The sequence below is a fragment of the Electrona antarctica genome (genome assembly GCF_951216825.1).
Source record: "Electrona antarctica genome assembly, chromosome: 17".
Taxonomy (NCBI): domain Eukaryota; kingdom Metazoa; phylum Chordata; class Actinopteri; order Myctophiformes; family Myctophidae; genus Electrona; species Electrona antarctica.
Window position 1 is genome coordinate 17,783,024 of NC_136798.1, and position 9,262 is coordinate 17,792,285.

A 9,262-nucleotide genomic window follows, 5' to 3' on the forward strand; every position below is an offset into this window, starting at 1 on the left:
AGCTGTTACTGAAGTACTCTCTGGGTACTACTGTAATATCGTTTTCCTCACACAGATTTAGAGATGATGAACAGCGAGCCAAGTATATATTTGTCTGCACTCGTGCTGTTGATAATATAGGATGCCAGAATAATGTTAATATCAGAGTCATATGTGTATATAAGGCCCTGGTCTGTCTACCCAATCTCTATATATACTGCCCTGTCACGGTCACCCCCACCTCGGGCACCTCCCTACTCAGAAACGATGCAAGTTGGGAATGCATGCCCCACCCTTATATAACCCTGTCCGGATCAGAGATTCAGTCCATCCTAACCTTGCATCACCAGACTTGCCACCTCAGAGGAATGCCTGGTCTGTGTTTCTAAATCGCCCGGTTTGTGGTTTCCGGCTTTTTGGCGTCGCTTTGTTTTGGCCCCCCCTGTTTGTCTTTAGTCTCGCCAGTTGGAATAAATGATGGATACATAAACAAACTATACCAAGAAGTACTCGAAGAAATGTGTCGGATTCATACGCTGCATCAAGGGTTTTATTGGGTAGGCCCTAAAATGATGATGCCCTTGATCATGGGGAATTTGGGGTTCTTCTGATTCCGGTTTGTGTTTTTTTGCCTGATGACTATACAAACCAGTGGCTACAACATGACGCAAGTTACCATCCGCTCCCGACCGGATCAGACGCATACCAAACGCGGAAATGGTATGCGTCCTAGGCTAAGTCCATCCTCCACAGAACCCTGGACAGTGGATACATTTATTTGTGTATTCTAGCTTCTCCGAAACCATTGGTCCGACCGTCCGTTTGAGGTCAATTGGTCAGACGTGTCAGAGTTATGCCCGGGACAGTCACACGACATACACACACCCACAGACAGGCATGCTTTCTGCAGTTAAATACAAAAAGATGTTGGCCATGATGAAGACCTTCCGAGGTCGAAACATGTTGGCAGTTGCCTTTTAATAAATAAAGGCTGTTCTTACTTTTTACTCCTGAGTGCCCAGATCGTCTGTTGTATTTTTACAGCTTTGATCCGTGAGCACCATTGACACTTTTAGCTATTGTCACCTTTTTCTATATCTCCTGTGAACACCTGGTTTCTCTGTTTTTGAGTGGTGCAACCACTCCAAGGAACAGCAATGTCCGTGTTCACCTAACTATGTGACGTTCACCTAACTATGTGACGTTCACCTAACTATTTGACGTTCACCTATGTGACTATGAGCACGAGTACCAATGAGTACTAGTAGGGGCGCTGAGAGAGAGAGAGATAGTGCCGCACTGTTGCCTGCTAATGAGAGAGAGGGAGAGAGAGAGGGGGGTAGGGGAGAGGGGAGTTGCACCACTCAGTTCACACGGGTGGGATTTTTTTCTGAAGATTGAAATCTGAAACCTGCCTAGTGCCACTGTCTACCAATGATGCAGGGGCGTCATTTGGGGCACTCTAGTGTTCACATTTAATATTCAATTCAGTTATATTATATGCATATTGTCCCCCAACTCTGAATATTGTTTTTGCAGATTCATCTGATTTCATCGCAATCGATGCCTGTCCATCTACATGTGACACATGTAGTTTAGATAAGTGTTTTATTGTATGCCATTCATTTATTCAATTATTTTGGGAATGCCATTATAGGCAAACATATTCAAACATTTTCTCTTTTCGCCCCCGAATAAATAGTAAAAAATGTTGATCTACAAGCTCTCAATGCATCACATGGCGATTGGCGAAGCATTTAGATTAGAGCTTGTAGATCTATTATTATTGCTATTTTAGAAATGGGGCTATTATAGTTAGTAACTTATTTTTGCCACCCCCTATTCTTTCAGAAATTACGCCTCTGCAATGATGCCATTTTGTAGGCAGGTTTATGAACTCGACAGGCCTCCTCTGAGACAGAGTAGTCAGAAATGGTGCCAACTTATGAGCATTTGTAAGGACCAATAGTACACAGATAGGTCGAAAATGGGTACATTCTTGTTATTTCTCACCTTTGCCCCACCCCTAACAGTTTGCATGCCTGATGTAGTTTATGTTGCATCCTTTTGATATGAAAATAACATGTTTTGCAGAGTTTTCCTTCTAAAGAATTTGGAGCTCTGCATAGGTATCCGCTTCAATGAACAAATAGATATAATATTGAAAGATTGGGTAATACTAAGCAAGATGAGGACACATTTCAGTGCACATTAGGGTTGGATATTGACACATGCAGGTCAACAGATAAGGCCTTTGATTTATTGGTAAAGCTCTCTCCCTGCCACATGGTGGCGCCATCAGACCATCAGGAAGAGTTGGTGTTGAGAAGCTTTCTTGCAAAGATCCTGGGTCTGTGGAGCAGTTCAGCTCTTGGTGATGCTGCCAGGAGAGGAGAATATTTCACTTCTTCGGTCTAAGAAGTGGACCTGGTCTTTTTTCAGCTTGCACAACTGAAAGTGCATTTGTGTCTGGGGTGGAAACATGCACCAACAGGATTGGAACTTTTGTTTTAATCACTTACAATCACCGTCATCTTACAATATTTATATTTTTGGATGATCGATGTCATTTGACTCACTGTGCCCACAGGTCTCTTAAACACTTTAATCATTACATCCCGTCCTGGTGGTCTAGAGGGGAAGGGACGGCAATGCATATCCAGTGAAAAATAAGTGGAAAAGGAAACTGATTTTATTTACAACATGATCGTGTCTGGCGCCAAACAAAAGCAAACAGGGGAAAGGATTGGTGAGTGCTAAATCAAAGTAATTAACAAAACCCATTAACTGAACAAAGAAAACAACTTCTCTAAACACGCAATAGACAACAAAGATCTACTAAATGAACTAACTATAACGAACAAAAGTACAGTGAGTGGCACTCACCTCTAAACTTAGTGTGCTTAACATAATACTCCTATGTGTGAAATGTAAATGGGTATTATACCTATCCTTTTCCACTTAAAAATAAACCACATAAGAGATGGGACGAACTGACTTAAACATAGTCTGTGCAACAAACAACAAAAGCAAGCTGGAGGGCAGTCAAAAGGGAAAAGGGCTGATTGCAGGTGCACAAGTGCTTTATGTTGGCAGTTGGAGGTGATTGGATGGACTGGAGGTTGTTGGAAGACCGGCCTCACCACCGGGTGGTTTGGCAGAGTTTCATGCATGGGCTAACCTGAGTAGAGGAAAGGAAACCGCAGAGGGGAGAAACACTAAAACGGACAACAAAACAACGGTACCTGGCATCCCTGTTTTGGGATTTTTTATTAAAGAATCTCTCAGTCACTAAGTGAAGTTAGTGCACACTAAATTCCTCAGTGTTACAGTAAAACAGATCCAAATATGGGTCCATTTGGGTACCTTTTTACACTCTCAAAACACAGATGATTTCACTGGGCAAAAGACAGTAGTAGAACACACCAAGAATATCAATCCAATACACCTGCTCACACGCACACAGAAACAGATGTTGGCTTTGGAAAGTTTGGGGGACATTGTATTGATTCATTCCATATTCCTTTACCCATACCCAAACCCCCACCCCAACCCCGAAACTTCAGTAAAATCTAATTGAGGACACCCATTTGTCAAACTGTCCTCAATTTGACATGCCGACCACAATCAACTGGTTTCATGACCAACATTTGTCTCACACACACACACACACACACACACACACACAGACCTTGCTATGTCCAGCAGAAACAATGAGAGCTGCGTCATTTGCTTGCTATGTGAACCATAGCATTATATGCGAACATGCAATATCAATGCATTGTCGATTATTGCATGTATGTCTTCTCTGAATTAGTCCCCGGTTATCTGAATTTGAGTTTCTAAATACAGGTGTATGGTGCTGGTTCACTACCAACCAGGTACATGCGTGACCGTTATAGCTTATATTTTATATCTTCCTTTTTTTAAAGTTACAAAATGACATTTCAAGCGAAGTAAACATGAATGTGAGCCCTGTCTCAACTGCCTTCTCCGGCCGAGCATTTAACGCTGGCAAACAAGGTCGTCCTGAGGCCTTGTGCAGGGGAGGAAATGTAAATTCCATGACAAAAAACAAACAAATAAGGCCTTGGCCTCATAAATTCTGTCATCGGCAGACACTAACATGGAAAATAACATCACTGGGACCTGTCAGGCCTCCGGACTGTGTTTGGAGCGAGTACACTCCAGAGTAACATCATGTCCTTGTCCATCCATGTCATCGCGACACCTGCGGTCTCGAAAGGGCGACAGAGTCTACATGCTGCAGTTTAAGTAACAAGAAGAGGACAGTGGTCCCCTCAGTGCAGTAATACAGAGTATACGAGTAGTCTTCAGAGGGAAGAGAAGAGAGAGAAACCGAGTGAGAGGGGAAAAATCTTGGACCGTGGTCTTTAGACACAATAAATTACACCGACTGCCTGAAGCCGCTCTGAACCGTCTTGGAAGCGGGCGGGAAGCACAGCAACATCTGTGGAAGCCCTCGCCGGTTCACTTCTGTATTTATGGAAAGAGAAACCTCCCGGTGACCTGGGAACACGCTTACCCAATTAGCAGCCTCGCCGACGGATCAAATGGAAGTGAAAACATTCACCGCCGTGACGGTAGACGCATCACAATGCCCCATTCATGCCGCCGAGCTGCTCCACGCTTTGGGGATGGTGGGGGGGTGGGGTGATGGGGATGAGGGGGTTGGTAAGCGTGGGACACTGGGGGGGAAGTAACGGAGTAATGAATGCAACAAGAAACTTAACTTACCTCACCGTATTTGACGTGTCGGCGGAGGCCTCTGCCACAGATTCATGACTCAATACGGGCTCGGAGGTAAACACCGTTCAAAGGCGGTGTTTTCTTAAGGGTTACCACTCGCTGCTCACCTCGGCCTCCCACATCCCCCTCATCTCAGCCTCCACATCCCCCTCCGACGCTCCCACCTCCACCTCCACCGCCCCGGCACAACCACCGGTCTTATCCTCTGGCCCTCCTCTGGGACAGAGGGGAGGCTGGGGAGGGGGGTTGGTTGAGGAGCCTGAGAGAAAACCCTGGAGGAGAGGTTCTTCTGACAGCTGCAGTGCCCAGGGGAGCATCCGAGACCTCTGGTCTACAAAAGGCTTCCAATCATTCGTGTGTTCCCTCCTTTCAGTGGCCGCTGCATGGATGTTTACTTCTCTTTGGTGTTTTCATGCCTTTTTCCTCACGTTCTCTCTCTCTCTCTCTCTCTCTTCTTGATGTGAGATTTGCTGCTGTAAGTTGAAAGCCACCGGTGCTGCAGGACCTCCACATTTATCATGGAGCTCTAAAGACGTTTCAGCTGAACTTGACATTAAAAAAACTGTAGTCAGAAAGCCAACATGTGCAGAGGCGGTTTATTTATTTAGCAAATGTCAGTATTGCACTGCGAAACCATGAGTGTCAATTTAACTCTGAGAATGTCGGACCCTTAAAGGTCTATTTCTTTGACACTGTCAAAGTTAAATGAACACTCAGGATTTTACGGTGTATGTGAAAATACAGTGATGGTGAGAGTTAAGCAAACCCAGGTGTGACGGTCAAGAGAGGACTTGTGTCTTGAAGCAGAATGTTTGACTAAAATATATGCTCCTTTATGTTGATAAAAGTGCCTGTGTTTACATCAGTGTGACGGACCTTTCTTCAGGTAGATTGTGTAATCTCTGTACTGCCGCATAGGCACAGTAGAAAAAGACTCCTCTATTTCTAAAATGAATTGTTTATTTATAAGGGTGGAACCATAGGTGCTTCGTTAAAAAGCCGTCCCGGGTCTGCTTGTGGATGTTTCCATCATAGCTTATAAAAATGTTACCACGCAGAGGCCTGTGTTATATAAATATTAAGAACGCACACATACACATGTGCACGCGCACACACACATGTGCATGTGCACACACACACACACACATGTGCACGTGCACACACACACATGCACAAACAAACACACACTTGAGAAAAGTGAGGGAAAAAGTATCCTCGTAACGGACAAGTGGACAGAGAGGTTCATACATTTTCAATATCTCCTCGCATTTATTTTCCGTACTAAATGGCCAAGTCTGATATCCCTTACTCTGTTCACCGTCTCTTTGCATGGAAACATATGATAGAAATAAAATGTTTCATGGTGTCAGGTCAGATAGCCATAAATACAAGCTGTCAGCGTTGCAGGGCCCGGCCGGCGGCCGACCCTCGATATCCAGACTGGAGGCTTGGTCCGAGCTGCGGTTTGGAACGGGATATCACATGTTTAAATATTGCACGTCTTTCCAAAGAAAAAGCGACTACTGTAAAACAACTTCCATTACTGGGCATCGCGTTACCTGTCACCGGCAGTAATTCATGCTGCTGCAGCCCCGCAGGCATAAAAGATATGGATGAACAGAGCCATATGGGCAGACAGAGATCACTCACCCCAGGGATCCGCCTGGAACCCCCGGGTACAGTTTCTGCCTGTTAGAAGCAGACAAAAAGAGTAGGACATATATACTGGAAAGGGGACATTTTTTACAGGTTCAGCTGGACAGGTTAATTGTTGGCGTTGTCTTTTATCGTCTCTCTCTAACCTTTATCGTCGGCTTCAGCAGGTGTACGTCTGGCCATGAAACGGCTGTCAGCTCTGTTGGCCTTGTGAATATCCACCCATCAGTCTAGTATTTAAGGGAACTGCACTGTGTTGAAACGTATGGCCCTATATGGACCGCGTGGTGACTGTTATTGGGTTTGTCAGAGCGTACCGAAACACTGCTCAAGTTATGTTGCCCGAAGATGAAAAGGACTAACCGCCCTCACCTTCTCTGCAGGCTTTGTTTGGGGATCTGTCCAGATGTGCAGAGAATTGCCATTGTACTTCCGGAGACCTGCGCCATACGGAATGACGGTATTAACCCTTGACACCTGGAAACCTGCAGTTTGCCGTGACCCGATCCCACCACAGGTACAAAGAGGTAAGAGGAAGCAGGGGCGTTGTGTTCCTTTCCTCCCCTGCATCAATTTGCCAACCGGCTGTGAATGGGCACCATTTTGAAACATGCAAATGCGGGGCAGCCTCTGCCTGTATCAGCTGATGCAGTTCCAGTGTTGTTTTTGGCTCGGCCTTAAAGGCCCGGGGGGAGAAAAGACGTACTGAGAGTTAGAAAAGGTCGCACAAACTCTAGCGGGATTACTTTACCGACACTTTCCATGGCTGAGAGCCCGTGAATGGATCCATTGTGGGGGTGGGTCTCCGCTTCGGCAAAGCAAACCCTGTCAGGATCCAGTTCATTAGCACCTAGTTTACTGTTTGAAGTTAGTTATTTATCCGGTGGCTAAAGGGGAACCCCGTTCAGACGTATGTAAGCGCGTGTGTGTATGTGTGTCTGTCTATATGTGAGTGTACAGTAGTACTCTACAGGATCTACAGGGGGGTTTCCAGAGCAAATTGCTCAAGAGCAAATAAAACTTTCCATGGCGCAATAAAAATGTATGGGGGAATGAACAGGGGAGACATTGGTGCGGTTCTGTAGGTAGGAAACTGAAAACATATATGCATACGGGTTTGAAATATAAGTTCTGACAGTCACTGACCTCCCCTCCGTAAATAAAAAACAGCATTAGGGGGCAGTGGGGAGTTTGAAAAATGTGGAAAAGTCACATTTACTTTTATATTTATGCTGTTTGCCGTTTAGGAGGTGCTCATCCGGTGTTGAACAATGAGCATACAGCGGTATAATTATAGTCGTAGCTTATGGAAAAAGAGTCAGCGGCTTTACTCAGTGTTTAAAGCACCATTCGCTTCTTGAATACACCGAGGTAGCACATAGTCCATCCTCTTCTGGGTTAACTCTGCTGTTTCACAGACTGTCTTGTGTGTGTGTGTGTGTGTGTGTGTGTGTGTGTGTGTGTGTGTGTGTGTGCGTGTGTGTGAGTGCGCATGCAAGTGTGTGTGTGCATTTTCTTCCCTTCCTTTTCTTTTGTGATCTGTCTGTTCTTTGGACGGCATCCCTGTCCCTCTGGTCAGACAAAAGTGCCGCGTTGAGCAAAACCTCCACTCACTTTTTATGGTCTATGTGGGCCGTCCTATTTGTACATGCTTAGAGCAAATTAGACCAGCAGCTGTGCACAGGCCGGCCCATTCCATGTTGGCTTTTCGTGATAAAAATACGTTTCGGTAAACCTCTCGAGCTTGGATCCAGAAATACGCATCCCGTTTCTTCTGGCACAGAAGGCCTCTCCATATTTACAATCAGCACTTCCCTTTTCCGGCAGAGGGAGAGGTAGAGAGAGAGAGAGGGGGAGAGAGAGAGAGAGAGAGAGGGAGAGAGGGAGAGAGAGAGGGAGTGCAAGAAACAGAGGGAGAGAGAATGAGGGAGATAGAGGGAGAGAGAGGGAGACAGGGCGGGAGAGAGAGAAACTGAGAAATAGGGGGGGAGGGAGAGTAAGAAAAAGAGAGAGAGAGAGAGAGGAAGGGACCACCTATGCTGATGTTTTCCACATGCAGAAGAAAAAAACAAGCTGCATTGAGGTGAGGAGGGGAGGGGAGCAGAGTGGAGAGCAGAGAGGGCTGCACCTGTCGTGGGGTGACGATCTCGCCATGGGTGACATCAATCCTCGTAACTTGTCAGGCCGCCTTGATTCATTAACCAGTTCCAAGCCAGCAAGAGCTGTTGCGCGTGTTCCAGACTAATTAGTTCTCAGCGCGAGTTGACGCATGATGCAGTTTTGAGGGCCAGCCCACGATATGTCTTCCATATTGAATAATTAAAATGTCCCGAGAGCAGAATTGATTCTCAGAATGCTATCTGAGGCTGGACAATAACTCACCTGCTTTCATGGTTCTGTAAGCTGTATGATGAACTACTGTCAATTTATTTATTTTCAATTTGTGATCAGGTATTGTGAAGTCGTGCATTGTGATTATATGTTTAAATTTTGTGTGCACATATTTTTCTTCAGTCTATAAAATATCAGAATGTTACAAATGGACATATTTGCATTACTTCAGAGGGCTTTACGAAAACCTCTTCTCAATCCAGCATCTTTGACAAAGTCTAAACACATCCTGAGATCATCCGAAAGCGCCGTGTGATGTCATGCATTCCGAAGAGAGGCGTTTTCTTAATGTCTAAAATCAACATCATAACGCTGGCCTGATTTGCATCGATCAATCAAGTCCCTGCTTCATGCTTTGGGACATTGAGCAAAAGTGGTAGGCAAATATAATTTCTGACAGTGTGACAGGAATAAGGAATAGGCTCGGCTCGGAATTGAGTTCTTAGGCTAATCTTCCATGATTATA